Source organism: Salvelinus namaycush, chromosome 14 (genome assembly GCF_016432855.1).
Source record: "Salvelinus namaycush isolate Seneca chromosome 14, SaNama_1.0, whole genome shotgun sequence".
Taxonomy (NCBI): Eukaryota; Metazoa; Chordata; class Actinopteri; order Salmoniformes; family Salmonidae; genus Salvelinus; species Salvelinus namaycush.
Window position 1 is genome coordinate 3,370,909 of NC_052320.1, and position 19,276 is coordinate 3,390,184.

Genomic DNA, 19,276 nt, shown 5'->3' on the forward strand with positions numbered 1-19,276 from the left:
CATACCACCATCTATATACCACTATTACACACCACCAACTAACATCTACATACCACTATTACACACCACCATCTATATACCACTATTACACACCACCATCTATATACCACTATTACATACCACCATCTATATACCACTATTACACACCACCATTTATATACCACTATTACACACCACCATCTATATACCACTATTACATACCACCATCTATATACCACTATTACATACCACCATCTATATACCACTATTACACACCACCATCTATATACCACTATTACATACCACCATCTATTTACCACTATTACATACCAACATCTATATACCACTATTACACACCACCATCTATATACCACTATTACATACCACCATCTATATACCACTATTACATACCACCATCTATATACCACTATTACATACCACCATCTATATACCACTATTACATACCACCATCTATATACCACTATTACATACCACCATCTATATACCACTATTACACACCACCATCTATATACCACTATTACATACCACCATCTATATACCACTATTACATACCACCATCTATATACCACTATTACACACCACCATCTATATACCACTATTACATACCACCATCTATATACCACTATTACACACCACCAACTAACATCTATATACCACTATTACACACCACCATCTATATACCACTATTACACACCACCATCTATATACCACTATTACACACCACCAACTAACATCTATATACCACTATTACACACCACCATCTATATACCACTATTACACACCACCAACTTACATCTATATACCACTATTACACACCACCATCTATATACCACTATTACACACCACCAACTAACACCTATATACCACTATTACATACCACCAACTGACATCTATATACCACTATTACACACCACCATCTATATACCACTATTACATACCACCATCTATATACCACTATTACATACCACCATCTATATACCACTATTACACACCACCAACTTACATCTATATACCACTATTACACACCACCATCTATATACCACTATTACATACCACCATCTATATACCACTATTACACACCACCAACTAACATCTATATACCACTATTACACACTGCCATCTATATACCACTATTACACACCACCATCTATATACCACTATTACATACCACCATCTATATACCACTATTACATACCACCATCTATATACCACTATTACACACCACCATCTATATACCACTATTACATACAACCATCTATATACCACTATTACACACCACCATCTATATACCACTATTACACACCACCAACTAACATCTATATACCACTATTACACACCACCATCTATATACCACTATTACACACCACCATCTATATACCACTATTACACACCACCATCTATATACCACTATTACATACCACCATCTATATACCACTATTACATACCACCATCTATATACCACTATTACACACCACCATCTATATACCACTATTACATACCACCATCTATATACCACTATTACACACCACCAACTATATACCACTATTACATACCACCATCTAACACCTATATACCACTATTACATACCACCATCTATATACCACTATTACATACCACCAACTAACATCTATATACCACTATTACATACCACCATCTACAGTATATACCACTATTACATACCACCATCTATATACCACTATTACACACCACCATCTAAATACCACTATTACAGACCACCATCTATATACCACTAGTACATACCACCAACTATATACCAGTATTACACACCACCAACTAACATCTATATACCACTATTACATACCACCAACTATATACCACTATTACATACCACCAACTATATACCACTATTACATACCACCAACTAACACCTATATACCACTATTACATACCACCAACTGACATCTATATACCACTATTACACACCACCATCTATATACCACTATTACATACCACCATCTATATACCACTATTACACACCACCATCTATATACCACTATTACACACCACCATCTATATACCACTATTACATACCACCATCTATATACCACTATTACACACCACCATCTATATACCACTATTACACACCACCATCTATATACCACTATTACATACCACCACCTATATACCACTATTACATACCACCAACTATATACCACTATTACATACCACCAACTATATACCACTATTACATACCACCAACTAACATCTATATACCACTATTACACACCACCATCTATATACCACTATTACACACCACCAACTAACACCTATATACCACTATTACATACCACCAACTAACATCTATATACCACTATTACATACCACCACCTATATACCACTATTACATACCACCAACTATATACCACTATTACACACCACCATCTATATACCACTATTACACACCACCATCTATATACCACTATTACACACCACCATCTATATACCACTATTACATACCACCATCTATATACCACTATTACACACCACCAACCACCACCTATATACCACTATTACATACCACCAACTATATACCACTATTACATACCACCAACTATATACCACTATTACATACCACCATCTATATACCACTATTACACACCACCATCTATATACCACTATTACATACCACCATCTATATACCACTATTACATACCACCAACTAACATCTATATACCACTATTACACACCACCATCTATATACAACTATTACATACCACCATCTATATACCACTATTACATACCACCATCTATGTACCACTATTACATACCACCAACTAACATCTATATACCACTACTACATACCACCAACCACCATCTATATACCACTATTACATACCACCATCTATATACCACTATTACATACCACCATCTACAGTATATACCACTATTACATACCACCAACTAACATCTATATACCACTATTACATACCACCAACTAACATCTATATACCACTATTACATACCACCACCTATATACCACTATTACATACCACCAACTAACATCTATATACCACTATTACATACCACCACCTATATGCCACTATTACATACCACCAACTAACATCTATATACCACTACTACATACCACCAACTAACATCTATATACCACTATTACATACCACCAACTAACATCTATATACCACTATTGCATACCACCACCTATATACCACTATTACATACCACCAACTAACATCTATATACCACTATTACATACCACCAACTAACATCTATATACCACTATTACATACCACCACCTATATACCACTATTATATACCACCAACTAACATCTATATACCACTATTACATACCACCACCTATATACCACTATTACATACCACCAACTAACATCTATATACCACTATTACATACCACCAACTAACATCTATATACCACTATTACATACCACCACCTATATACCACTATTACATACCACCAACTAACCTCTATATACCACTATTACATACCACCAACTAACATCTATATACCACTAGTACAGACCACCATCTATATACCACTATTACATACCACCAACTAACATCTAAACTCAGCAAAAAAAGAAACACCAACTAACATCTATATACCACTATTACATACCACCAACTAACATCTATATACCACTATTACATACCACCATCTACAGTATATACCACTATTACACACCACCAACTAACATCTATATACCACTATTACATACCACCATCTACAGTATATACCACTATTACATACCACCAACTATATACCACTATTACAGACCACCATCTATATACCACTATTACATACCACCATCTATATACCAGTATTACATACCACCATCTATATACCACTATTACATACCACCAATTAACATCTATATACCACTATTACATACCACCAACTAACATCTATATACCACTACTACATACCACCAACTAACATCTATATACCACTATTACATACCACCAACTAACATCTATATACCACTATTACATACCACCAGCTATATACCACTATTACATACCACCATCTATATACCACTATTACACACCACCATCTATATACCACTATTACATACCACCATCTATATACCAGTATTACATACCACCATCTATATACCACTATTACATACCACCAATTAACATCTATATACCACTACTACATACCACCAACTAACATCTATATACCACTATTACATACCACCAACTAACATCTATATACCACTATTACATACCACCACCTATATACCACTATTACATACCACCAACTAACATCTATATACCACTATTACATACCACCAACTAACATCTATATACCACTAGTACAGACCACCATCTATATACCACTATTACATACCACCAACTAACATCTATATACCACTATTACATACCACCATCTACAGTATATACCACTATTACACACCACCAACTAACATCTATATACCACTATTACATACCACCATCTACAGTATATACGACTATTACATACCACCAACTATATACCACTATTACAGACCACCATCTATATACCACTATTACATACCACCATCTATATACCAGTATTACATACCACCATCTATATACCACTATTACATACCACCAATTAACATCTATATACCACTATTACATACCACCAACTAACATCTATATACCACTACTACATACCACCAACTAACATCTATATACCACTATTACATACCACCAACTAACATCTATATACCACTATTACATACCACCAGCTATATACCACTATTACATACCACCATCTATATACCACTATTACACACCACCATCTATATACCACTATTACATACCACCATCTATATACCAGTATTACATTCCACCATCTATATACCACTATTACATACCACCAATTAACATCTATATACCACTACTACATACCACCAACTAACATCTATATACCACTATTACATACCACCAACTAACACCTATATACCACTATTACATACCACCAACTAACATCTATATACCACTATTACACACCACCATCTATATACCACTATTACACACCACCATCTATATACCACTATTACATACCACCAACTAACACCTATATACCACTATTACATACCACCAACTAACACCTATATACCACTATTACATACCACCAACTAACATCTATATACCACTATTACATACCACCATCTACAGTATATACCACTATTACATATCACCAACTAACATCTATATACCACTGTTACATACCACCAACTAACATCTATATACCACTATTACATACCACCACCTATATACCACTATTACATACCACCAACTAACATCTATATACCACTATTACATACCACCACCTATATACCACTATTACATACCACCAACTAACATCTATATACCACTACTACATACCACCAACTAACATCTATATACCACTATTACATACCACCACCTATATACCACTATTACATACCACCAACTAACATCTATATACCACTACTACATACCACCATCTATATACCACTATTACATACCACCAACTAACACCTATATACCACTATTACATACCACCAACTAACATCTATATACCACTATTACATACCACCAACTAACATCTATATACCACTAGTACAGACCACCATCTATATACCACTATTACATACCACCATCTATATACCACTATTACACACCACCATCTATATACCACTACTACATACCACCACCTATATACCACTATTACATACCACCATCTATATACCACTATTACATACCACCATCTATATACCACTATTACATACCACCAACTAACACCTATATACCACTATTACATACCACCAACTGACATCTATATACCACTATTACACACCACCATCTATATACCACTATTACATACCACCATCTATATACCACTATTACACACCACCATCTATATACCACTATTACATACCACCATCTATATACCACTATTACATACCACCAACTATATACCACTATTACATACCACCATCTATATACCACTATTACACACCACCAACTATATACCACTATTACACACCACCAACTATATACCACTATTACATACCACCAACTAACATCTATATACCACTATTACATACCACCATCTATATACCACTATTACATACCACCATCTATATACCACTATTACATACCACCAACTAACACCTATATACCACTATTACATACCACCAACTAACATCTATATACCACTATTACATACCACCACCTATATACCACTATTACACACCACCATCTATATACCACTATTACATACCACCGTCTATATACCACTATTACATACCACCATCTATATACCACTATTACACACCACCATCTATATACCACTATTACACACCACCATCTATATACCACTATTACATACCACCATCTATATACCACTATTACATACCACCATCTATATACCACTATTACACACCACCATCTATATACCACTATTACACACCACCATCTATATACCACTATTACAGACCACCATCTATATACCACTATTACATACCACCAACTAACATCTAAACTCAGCAAAAAAAGAAACATCCTCTCACTGTCAACTGCGTTTATTTTCAGCAAACTTAACATGTGTAAATATTTGTATGAACATAACAAGATTCAACAACTGAGACATAAACTGAACAAGTTCCACAGACATGTGACTAACAGAAATGGAATAATGTGTCCCTGAACAAAGGGGGGGTCAAAATAAAAAGTAACAGTCAGTATCTGGTGTGGCCACCAGCTGCATTAAGTACTGCAGTGCATCTCCTCCCCATGGACTGCACCAAATTTGCCAGTTCTTGCTGTGAGATGTTACCCCACTCTTCCACCAAGGCACCTGCAAGTTCCTGGACATTTCTGGGGGGAATGGCCCTTGCCCTCACCCTCCGATCCAACAGGTACCAGACGTGCTCAATGGGATTGAGATCCGGGCTCTTCGCTGGCCATGGCAGAACATTGACATTCCTGTCTTGCAGGAAATCACGCATAGATTGAACAGTATGGCTGGTGGCATTGTCATGCTGGAGGGTCATGTCAGGATGAGCCTGCAGGAAGGGTACCACATGAGGGTGGAGGATGTCTTCCCTGTAATGCACAGCGTTGAGATTGCCTGCAATGACAACAAGTTCAGTCCGATGATGCTGTGACACACCGCCCCAGACCATGATGGACCCTCCACCTCCAAATTGATCCCGCTCCAGAGTACAGGCCTCGGTGTAACGCTCATTCCTTCATTGATAAACGCAAATCCGACCATCACACCTGGTGAGACAAAAACGCGACTCATCAGTGAAGAGCACTTTTTGCCAGTCCTGTCTGGTCGAGCGATGGTGGGTTTGTGCCCACAGGCAACGTTGTTGCCGGTGGTGTCTGGTCAGGACCTGCCTCACAACAGGCCTACAAGCCATCAGTCCAGCCTCTCTCAGCCTATTGCGGACAGTCTGAGCACTGATGGAGGGATTGTGCATTCCTGGTGTAACTCGGGCAGTTGTTGTTGCCATCCTGCACCTGTCCAGGGGGGGTGTTGTTCGGATGTACCGATGCTGTGCAGGTGTGGTTACACATGGTCTGCCACTGCGAGGACGATCAGCTGTCCATCCTGTCTCCCTGTAGCGCTGTCTTAGGCGTCTCACAGTACGGATATTGCAAATTATTGCCCTGGCCACATCTGCAGTCCTCATGCCTTCTTGCAGCATGCCTAAGGCACGTTCACGCAGATGAGCAGGGACCCTGGGCATCTTTCTTTTGGTGTTTTTCAGAGTCAGTAGAGTCAGTTAGTGTCCTAAGTTTTCATAACTGTGACCTTAATTGCCTACCGTCTGTAAGCTGTTAGTGTCTTAACGACCGTTCCACAGGTCATGTTCATTAATTGTTTATGGTTCATTGAACAAGCATTTGAAACCGTGTTTAAACCATTTACAATGAGGATCTGTGAAGTTATTTGGATTTTTACAAATTATCTTTGAAAGACAAGAAGTTTCTTTTTTTCTGAGTTTAGAATAAATCTATAGAAATAATACGAGAACAAAAGGAGGAACCTCTCAGGAGGGAAAATGTAATGAAACTATGACTCCATCGGGTTGGGTTAAATGCATTAAACACTTTTCGGGTTGAATGCATTCAGTTGTGCAATTGACTAGGTATCCCCTTTCCCTTTCCATAGTGTTATGATAAATATGTCCACTAACTCCAATCGTCCACTAGATGGTAATATAAGAAAGGAAAATGTTTCATAATGCTTTTTAAAATGGTCCATGTATGTTCCGTGGCAACAGAGAACACAACAATAGCCTCCTCTCCCATCTCTCACTCTCTCTCACTCTCTCTCGCTCTCTCTCTCACTCTCTCCCTCTCTCTCTCCCCCATCTTTCACTCTCTCTCTCTGTCTCTCTCTCTCTCTGTGTCTCTCTCTCTCTCTGTGTCTCTCTCTCTCTCTGTGTCTCTCTCTCTCTCTCTCTCTCTCTCTCTCTCTCTCTCTCTCTCTCTCTCTCTCTCTCTCTCTCTCAATTCAATTAAAGGGGAATCGCTTCCTTTTAGGTGGTTGTAGAATTTAACGGCTCCTTTCTGTATTCGGATAGTTAGTGAGTATCATCCTAATTCTGCTCTCCATTAATTATTTGGTGTTTTCCGTTGTACACTGGGGATGGTTTTGCAGAATTCTGCATGCAGTCTCAATTTAGTATTTGTCCCATTTTGTGAATTATTGGTTGGTGAGCAGACCCCACACCTCACAACCATATAGGGCAGGGGTGTCAAACTCATTCCACGGAGGGCCTAGTGTCTGCAGGTTTTTGTTTTTTCCTTTCAATAAAGCCCTAGACAACCAGGTGTGGGGAGTTCCTAACTAATTAGTGATGTTAATTCATCAATCAAGTACAAGGGAGGAGCGAAAACCCGCAGACACTCGGCCCCCCGTGGAATGAGTTTGACACCTGTGATATAGGGCAATGGGTTCTATAACTGATTCAAGTATTTTTAGACATATCCTAATTGCGATGTTGAATTGCATGCTAGCAGATATCCATAGACTTCCAGTTATTGGCTTGCAAAATGACTTCTAATTTACTTTAATACAGGACACAGTGTGAAGGGCGTTCCTAGCTAGAACCTTGTTAGGAGCATCGATAAATCTCTGAGCTCTTTCCCATAACTATCGTTATTAACATCGCACTTGATAATGCTCCTCATGTACATGTCTCAGACCACTCGTAAAACAGCTAAGTGCGTCCGTCGTTAGATGCTTTTTTTTTGCCCTCCCGCGTCACCTTTATACACAGAAGATCTCCGCTAAACATAGAATCACATGAGTTATCGTCTCTCGGTGACCGCTGATAACTTCAGAACAAAGTTGACTGCAAATACAAAGTTGCTAATGTCTTTGCAATTGATACAAACAAGCGACTAAAATCATGCTTCATATGAAAATCGAAATGACTGCATTAAAATATGAATACAGTAGGCTATAGGCCTATTTCAATAACATTCAAATACATTTAATGTTCAATAAATGGAATTATATTTTTGCTACCTGTGGGCTACTGTCTGTAATTTGTCACAACATATCTCTTGATGTGTAGTCTAACATGCGCGCAATGATGTACAACAACGGTGATTTAGTGCATTTTTATTGGGAAGGCGTTAGAATACGCCGCCTCAATATTTGCAGCCGTAGGTGATAATAGCTCTCTAAGGGCTGATCCGTCGTCAGTGTTGTGAAATAATTATAATGTTAAAGTAACATTTGAATTGAGAAAGCGGACCCGAGATCAGCGCTTCCTTTCTTTCGATCCTATGAGTATCGACAAATGCTCCAACGACGCACTTAGCGACTGTTCATTCTGCGTGTTGTTTTGGGAATCCCATGTTACATCTTCGGCTTTTGTAGGAAATATGCATCGTTTAAACACTGCTAAGCCTTAGTTCCATTGCTATCGGGAAACCGGGCCTTGAAACCGAGATTTGTTCAAGATTAACCAGGCCTTGAAATATTGATGTTGCCCTGATTTTGTATGGTGCTGCAGTGAATAATTGATTGATTTGAGGTACGTGGAAAATCAGTATTTTCAACAGCCAACTGTTCCCGTTATTGGAGAACAGGTTCACATCCTGCTTTGACTGATACATTCTTTTACAGGGGTTCAGCCACTGAACTAAATAGAACACGAATTATAGTAGGCTATGCCGCACCATATTGTTGTATCTCTATGGGTCAAATAACAAGACAAGAGGCTTGACATGTTGTCTGTTGCTTAGTTACAAGGAGCATTCATCAGCACGTTTTTTTTTTGTTTAGATTTTTTACTCACACAACACAACAATAGAACACCAACAAACAGAACCAACACAACAAACAGAACAGACACAACAAACAGAACAGACACAACAAACAGAACTGACACAACAATAGAACACCAACAAACAGAACAGACACAACAAACAGAACAGACACAACAAACAGAACAGACACAACAAACAGAACAGACACAACAATAGAACACCAACAAACAGAACAGACACAACAAACAGAACAGACACAACAAACAGAACAGACACAACAAACAGAACAGACACAACAAACAGAACAGACACAACAAACAGAACAGACACAACAATAGAACACCAACAAACAGAACAGACACAACAAACAGAACAGACACAACAAACAGAACAGACACAACAAACAGAACAGACACAACAAACAGAACCAACACAACAAACAGAACCAACACAACAAACAGAACAGACACAACAAACAGAACAGACACAACAAACAGAACAGACACAACAAACAGAACAGACACAACAAACAGAACAGACACAACAAACAGAACAGACACAACAAACAGAACCAACACAACAAACAGAACAGACACAACAAACAGAACAGACACAACAAACAGAACCAACACAACAAACAGAACAGACACAACAAACAGAACAGACACAACAATAGAACACCAACAAACAGAACAGACACAACAAACAGAACAGACACAACAATAGAACACCAACAAACAGAACAGACACAACAAACAGAACAGACACAACAAACAGAACAGACACAACAATAGAACACCAACAAACAGAACAGACACAACAAACAGAACAGACACAACAAACAGAACAGACACAACAAACAGAACAGACACAACAAACAGAACAGACACAACAAACAGAACAGACACAACAAACAGAACAGACACAACAAACAGAACAGACACAACAAACAGAACAGACACAACAAACACAGGCAGCATCACAAATGGCACCGTATTTCTTATTGCACCACTTTTGAACAGAGCCCTATGATAGCCCCATGATAGCCCTATGGGAGCCCTATGATAGCCCTATGATAGCCCTATGATAGCCCTATGATAGCCCTATGATAGCACTATGGGAGCCCTATGATAGCCCTATGAAAGCCCTATGAAAGCCCTATGATAGCCCTATGAAAGCCCTATGAAAGCCCTATGATAGCCCTATGATAGCCCTATGATAGCCCCATGATAGCCCTATGGGAGCCCTATGATAGCCCTATGATAGCCCTATGATAGCCCTATGATAGCCCTATGAAAGCCCTATGAAAGCCCTATGATAGCCCTATGATAGCACTATGATAGCCCTATGAAAGCCCTATGATAGCCCTATGATAGCCCTATGATAGCCCCATGATAGCCCTATGGGAGCCCTATGATAGCCCTATGATAGCCCTATGATAGCCCTATGATAGCCCTATGAAAGCCCTATGAAAGCCCTATGATAGCCCTATGATAGCACTATGGGAGCCCTATGATAGCCCTATGAAAGCCCTATGATAGCCCTATGATAGCACTATGGGAGCCCTGTGATAGCCCTATGATAGCCCTATGAAAGCCCTATGATAGCCCTATGATAGCCCTATGATAGCACTATGGGAGCCCTATGATAGCCCTATGATAGCCCTATAATAGCCCTATGATAACCCTATGAGAGCCATATGATAGCCCTATGATAGCCCTATGATAGCCCTATGATAGCACTATGGGAGCCCTATGGGAGCCCTATGATTGCCCTATGAGAGCCCTATGATAGCCCTATGAAAGCCCTATGATAGCCCTATGAAAGCCCTATGATAGCCCTATGATAGCCCTATGATAGCCCTATGATAGCCCTATGATAGCCCTATGAAAGCCCTATGAAAGCCCTATGATAGCCCTATGATAGCACTATGGGAGCCCTATGATAGCACAATGAAAGCCCTATGATAGCCCTATGATAGCCCTATGATAGCCCCATGATAGCCCTATGGGAGCCCTATGATAGCCCTATGATAGCCCTATGATAGCCCTATGATAGCCCTATGAAAGCCCTATGAAAGCCCTATGATAGCCCTATGATAGCACTATGGGAGCCCTATGATAGCCCTATGAAAGCCCTATGATAGCACTATGGGAGCCCTGTGATAGCCCTATGATAGCCCTATGAAAGCCCTATGATAGCCCTATGATAGCCCTATGATAGCACTATGGGAGCCCTATGATAGCCCTATGATAGCCCTATGATAGCCCTATGATAACCCTATGAGAGCCATATGATAGCCCTATGATAGCCCTATGATAGCCCTATGATAGCCCTATGATAGCAATATGGGAGCCCTATGGGAGCCCTATGATTGCCCTATGAGAGCCCTATGATAGCCCTATGAAAGCCCTATGATAGCCCTATGAAAGCCCTATGATAGCCCTATGAGAGCCCTATGAGAGCCCTATGAAAGCCCTATGTGAGCCCTATGAGATCCTTATGGGAGTCCTATGATAACCCTATGAGAGCCCTATGATAACCCTATGAGAGCCCTATGATAACCCTATGGGAGCCCTATGATAACCCTATGGGAGCCCTATGATAGCCCTATGGGAGCCTTATGATAGTTCTATGGGAGCCCCATGATAGCCCTATGGGAGCCTTATGATAGTTCTATGGGAGCCCCATGATAGCCCTATGGGAGCCCCATGATAACCATATGGGAAACCTATGGGAGCCCCATGATAACCCTATGAGAGCCCTATGATAACCCTATGGGAGCCCTATGATAGCCCTATGGGAGCCTTATGATAGTTCTATGGGACCCCTATGATAGCCCTATGGGAGCCCCATGATAACCATATGGGAAACTTATGGGAGCCCCATGATAACCCTATGGGAGCCTTATGATAGCTCTATGGGAGCCCCATGATAACCCAATGGGAGCCCCATGATAACCCTATGAGAGCCCCATGATAACCCAATGGGAGCCCCATGAAAACCCAATGGGAGCCCCATGATAACCCTATGAGAGCCCCATGATAACCCAATGGGAGCCCCATGATAACCCTATGAGATCCCCACGATAACCCAATGGGAGCCCTATGATAACCATATGGGAAACCTATGGAAGCCCCATGATAACCCTATGGGAGCCTTATGATAGCTCTATGGGAGCCCTATGATAGCCTATGGGAGCCCTATGATAGCCTATGGGAACCCTATGATAGCCTATGGGAACCCTATGATAGCCTATGGGAACCCTATGATAGCCTATGGGAACCCTATGATAGCCTATGGGAACCCTATGATAGCCTATGGGAACCCTATGATAGCCTATGGGAGCCCTATGATAGCCTATGGGAGCCCTATGATAGCCTATGGGAGCCCTATGATAGCCTATGGGAGCCCTATGATAGCCTATGGGAACCCTATGATAGCCTATGGGAGCCCTATGATAGCCTATGGGAGCCCTATGATAGCCTATGGGAACCCTATGATAGCCTATGGGAACCCTATGATAGCCTATGGGAGCCCTATGATAGCCTATGGGAGCCCTATGATAGCCTATGGGAACCCTATGATAGCCTATGGGAACCCTATGATAGCCTATGGGAACCCTATGATAGCCTATGGGAACCCTATGATAGCCTATGGGAACCCTATGATAGCCTATGGGAACCCTATGATAGCCTATGGGAGCCCTATGATAGCCTATGGGAACCCTATGATAGCCTATGGGAGCCCTATGATAGCCTATGGGAGCCCTATGATAGCCTATGGGAGCCCTATGATAGCCTATGGGAGCCCTATGATAGCCTATGGGAACCCTATGATAGCCTATGGGAGCCCTATGATAGCCTATGGGAGCCCTATGATAGCCTATGGGAGCCCTATGATAGCCTATGGGAACCCTATGATAGCCTATGGGAACCCTATGATAGCCTATGGGAACCCTATGATAGCCTATGGGAGCCCTATGATAGCCTATGGGAGCCCTATGATAGCCTATGGGAACCCTATGATAGCCTATGGGAGCCCTATGATAGCCTATGGGAACCCTATGATAGCCTATGGGAGCCCTATGATAGCCTATGGGAACCCTATGATAGCCTATGGGAGCCCTATGATAGCCTATGGGAACCCTATGATAGCCTATGGGAGCCCTATGATAGCCTATGGGAACCCTATGATAGCCTATGGGAGCCCTATGATAGCACTATGGGAGCCCTATGATAGCCCTATGAAAGCCCTATGATAGCACTATGGGAGCCCTGTGATAGCCCTATGATAGCCCTATGAAAGCCCTATGATAGCCCTATGATAGCCCTATGATAGCACTATGGGAGCCCTATGATAGCCCTATGATAGCCCTATGATAGCCCTATGATAGCCCTATGATAACCCTATGAGAGCCATATGATAGCCCTATGATAGCCCTATGATAGCCCTATGATAGCCCTATGATAGCAATATGGGAGCCCTATGGGAGCCCTATGATTGCCCTATGAGAGCCCTATGATAGCCCTATGAAAGCCCTATGATAGCCCTATGAAAGCCCTATGATAGCCCTATGAGAGCCCTATGAGAGCCCTATGAAAGCCCTATGTGAGCCCTATGAGATCCTTATGGGAGTCCTATGATAACCCTATGAGAGCCCTATGATAACCCTATGAGAGCCCTATGATAACCCTATGGGAGCCCTATGATAACCCTATGGGAGCCCTATGATAGCCCTATGGGAGCCTTATGATAGTTCTATGGGAGCCCCATGATAGCCCTATGGGAGCCTTATGATAGTTCTATGGGAGCCCCATGATAGCCCTATGGGAGCCCCATGATAACCATATGGGAAACCTATGGGAGCCCCATGATAACCCTATGAGAGCCCTATGATAACCCTATGGGAGCCCTATGATAGCCCTATGGGAGCCTTATGATAGTTCTATGGGACCCCTATGATAGCCCTATGGGAGCCCCATGATAACCATATGGGAAACTTATGGGAGCCCCATGATAACCCTATGGGAGCCTTATGATAGCTCTATGGGAGCCCCATGATAACCCAATGGGAGCCCCATGATAACCCTATGAGAGCCCCATGATAACCCAATGGGAGCCCCATGAAAACCCAATGGGAGCCCCATGATAACCCTATGAGAGCCCCATGATAACCCAATGGGAGCCCCATGATAACCCTATGAGATCCCCACGATAACCCAATGGGAGCCCTATGATAACCATATGGGAAACCTATGGAAGCCCCATGATAACCCTATGGGAGCCTTATGATAGCTCTATGGGAGCCCTATGATAGCCTATGGGAGCCCTATGATAGCCTATGGGAACCCTATGATAGCCTATGGGAACCCTATGATAGCCTATGGGAACCCTATGATAGCCTATGGGAACCCTATGATAGCCTATGGGAACCCTATGATAGCCTATGGGAACCCTATGATAGCCTATGGGAGCCCTATGATAGCCTATGGGAGCCCTATGATAGCCTATGGGAGCCCTATGATAGCCTATGGGAACCCTATGATAGCCTATGGGAGCCCTATGATAGCCTATGGGAGCCCTATGATAGCCTATGGGAACCCTATGATAGCCTATGGGAACCCTATGATAGCCTATGGGAGCCCTATGATAGCCTATGGGAGCCCTATGATAGCCTATGGGAACCCTATGATAGCCTATGGGAACCCTATGATAGCCTATGGGAACCCTATATGGGAACCCTATGATAGCCTATGGGAACCCTATGATAGCCTATGGGAACCCTATGATAGCCTATGGGAGCCCTATGATAGCCTATGGGAACCCTATGATAGCCTATGGGAGCCCTATGATAGCCTATGGGAGCCCTATGATAGCCTATGGGAGCCCTATGATAGCCTATGGGAGCCCTATGATAGCCTATGGGAACCCTATGATAGCCTATGGGAACCCTATGATAGCCTATGGGAACCCTATGATAGCCTATGGGAGCCCTATGATAGCCTATGGGAGCCCTATGATAGCCTATGGGAACCCTATGATAGCCTATGGGAGCCCTATGATAGCCTATGGGAACCCTATGATAGCCTATGGGAGCCCTATGATAGCCTATGGGAACCCTATGATAGCCTATGGGAGCCCTATGATAGCCTATGGGAACCCTATGATAGCCTATGGGAGCCCTATGATAGCCTATGGGAACCCTATGATAGCCTATGGGAGCCCTATGATAGCCTATGGGAACCCTATGATAGCCTATGGGAACCCTATGATAGCCTATGGGAACCCTATGATAGCCTATGGGAGCCTATGGGCTCTGGTCAAAAGTAGTGCACCACGTAGGTAATAGGGTTGCATTTGGTACTCAGACAGTCAAATGCCACATAATGTGACAGAAACAGCTCACAGTCCATGAAGCTCCATTTGCTTTAGTGTGAATGAAGAGGGTGATGGTGTGTACACTTGGTTGGCTGTTCAGAGGAGGGTGATGATGTGTACACTTGGTTGGCTGATCAGAGGAGGGAGATGATGTGTACACTTGGTTGGCTGTTCAGAGGAGGGTGATGGTACACTTGGTTGGCTGATCAGAGGAGGGTGATGGTACACTTGGTTGGCTGTTCAGAGGAGGGTGATGATGTGTACACTTGGTTGGCTGATCAGAGGAGGGTGATGATGTGTACACTTGGTTGGCTGATCAGAGGAGGGTGATGATGTGTACACTTGGTTGGCTGTTCAGAGGAGGGTGATGGTACACTTGGTTGGCTGATCAGAGGAGGGTGATGGTACACTTGGTTGGCTGTTCAGAGGAGGGTGATGATGTGTACACTTGGTTGGCTGTTCAGAGGAGGGTGATGATGTGTACACTTGGTTGGCTGTTCAGAGGAGGGTGATGATGTGTACACTTGGTTGGCTGTTCAGAGGAGGGTGATGGTGTGTACACTTGGTTGGCTGATCAGAGGAGGGTGATGGTGTGTACACTTGGTTGGCTGTTCAGAGGAGGGTGATGATGTGTACACTTGGTTGGCTGTTCAGAGGAGGGTGATGGTGTGTACACTTGGTTGGCTGATCAGAGGAGGGTGATGGTGTGTACACTTGGTTGGCTGATCAGAGGAGGGTGATGGTGTGTACACTTGGTTGGCTGATCAGAGGAGGGTGATGATGTGTACACTTGGTTGGCTGTTCAGAGGAGGGTGATGGTGTGTACACTTGGTTGGCTGATCAGAGGAGGGTGATGATGTGTACACTTGGTTGGCTGTTCAGAGGAGGGTGATGGTGTGTACACTTGGTTGGCTGATCAGAGGAGGGTGATGGTGTGTACACTTGGTTGGCTGTTCAGAGGAGGGTGATGGTGTGTACACTTGGTTGGCTGATCAGAGGAGGGTGATGGTGTGTACACTTGGTTGGCTGATCAGAGGAGGGTGATGGTGTGTACACTTGGTTGGCTGATCAGAGGAGGGTGATGATGTGTACACTTGGTTGGCTGTTCAGAGGAGGGTGATGGTGTGTACACTTGGTTGGCTGATCAGAGGAGGGTGATGGTGTGTACACTTGGTTGGCTGATCAGAGGAGGGTGATGGTGTGTACACTTGGTTGGCTGATCAGAGGAGGGTGATGATGTGTACACTTGGTTGGCTGATCAGAGGAGGGTGATGGTACACTTGGTTGGCTGATCAGAGGAGGGTGATGGTGTGTACACTTGGTTGGCTGTTCAGAGGAGGGTGATGGTGTGTACACTTGGTTGGCTGATCAGAGGAGGGTGATGGTGTGTACACTTGGTTGGCTGATCAGAGGAGGGTGATGATGTGTACACTTGGTTGGCTGATCAGAGGAGGGTGATGGTGTGTACACTTGGTTGGCTGATCAGAGGAGGGTGATGGTGTGTACACTTGGTTGGCTGATCAGAGGAGGGTGATGATGTGTACACTTGGTTGGCTGATCAGAGGAGGGTGATGGTACACTTGGTTGGCTGTTCAGAGGAGGGTGATGATGTGTACACTTGGTTGGCTGTTCAGAGGAGGGTGATGGTGTGTACACTTGGTTGGCTGATCAGAGGAAGGTGATGGTGTGTACACTTGGTTGGCTGATCAGAGGAGGGTGATGATGTGTACACTTGGTTGGCTGATCAGAGGAGGGTGATGGTGTGTACACTTGGTTGGCTGATCAGAGGAGGGTGATGGTGTGTACACTTGGTTGGCTGATCAGAGGAGGGTGATGATGTGTACACTTGGTTGGCTGATCAGAGGAGGGTGATGGTACACTTGGTTGGCTGTTCAGAGGAGGGTGATGATGTGTACACTTGGTTGGCTGTTCAGAGGAGGGTGATGATGTGTACACTTGGTTGGCTGTTCAGAGGAGGGTGATGATGTGTACACTTGGTTGGCTGTTCAGAGGAGGGTGATCGTACACTTGATTGGCTGGTTACTGTGCAGTGGTGTGCTCTGTTGGTCTTCTCCTATTTAGCAGCTGTGAATGTGCTTCTCTCTCTCTCTCTCTCTCTCTCTCTCTCTCTCTCTCTCTCTCTCTCTCTCTCTCTCTCTCTCTCTCTCTCTCTCTCTCTCTCTCTCTCTCTCTCTCTCTCTCTCTCTCTCTCTCTCTCTCTCTCTCTCTCTCTCTTAATTTTACAGCTAATTTCCTGCAATTCTACACAGTTTGCCATAGGGTGAAGAGAAATGTTTGCTGTTTTTAATATGATGCCCTTACTGAGAGTGACTAACAAAATCAATGGTTGGATCCCCTGTGTTGGTAATTCGACCATGATTACTACAATAGCTGTCTAGATAGCTGTCTGCAAGACTAACTCACTGATCTAAAAAAAAATGTCAGCTGACAAGACTAATTGAGTGACTGTCAGTGACTGACAAGAGGAAACTGCACCTTGTGTAGTCTACTGTTCTATCTCTCAACTGTAAGTTGAGACCCCGACCCATCCTAGTCTTTGGAAACTGATCCGCGGGCCTAAAGAAAAGAGGGGCCCATCCCTGGTCTGAAAACACATCAACCT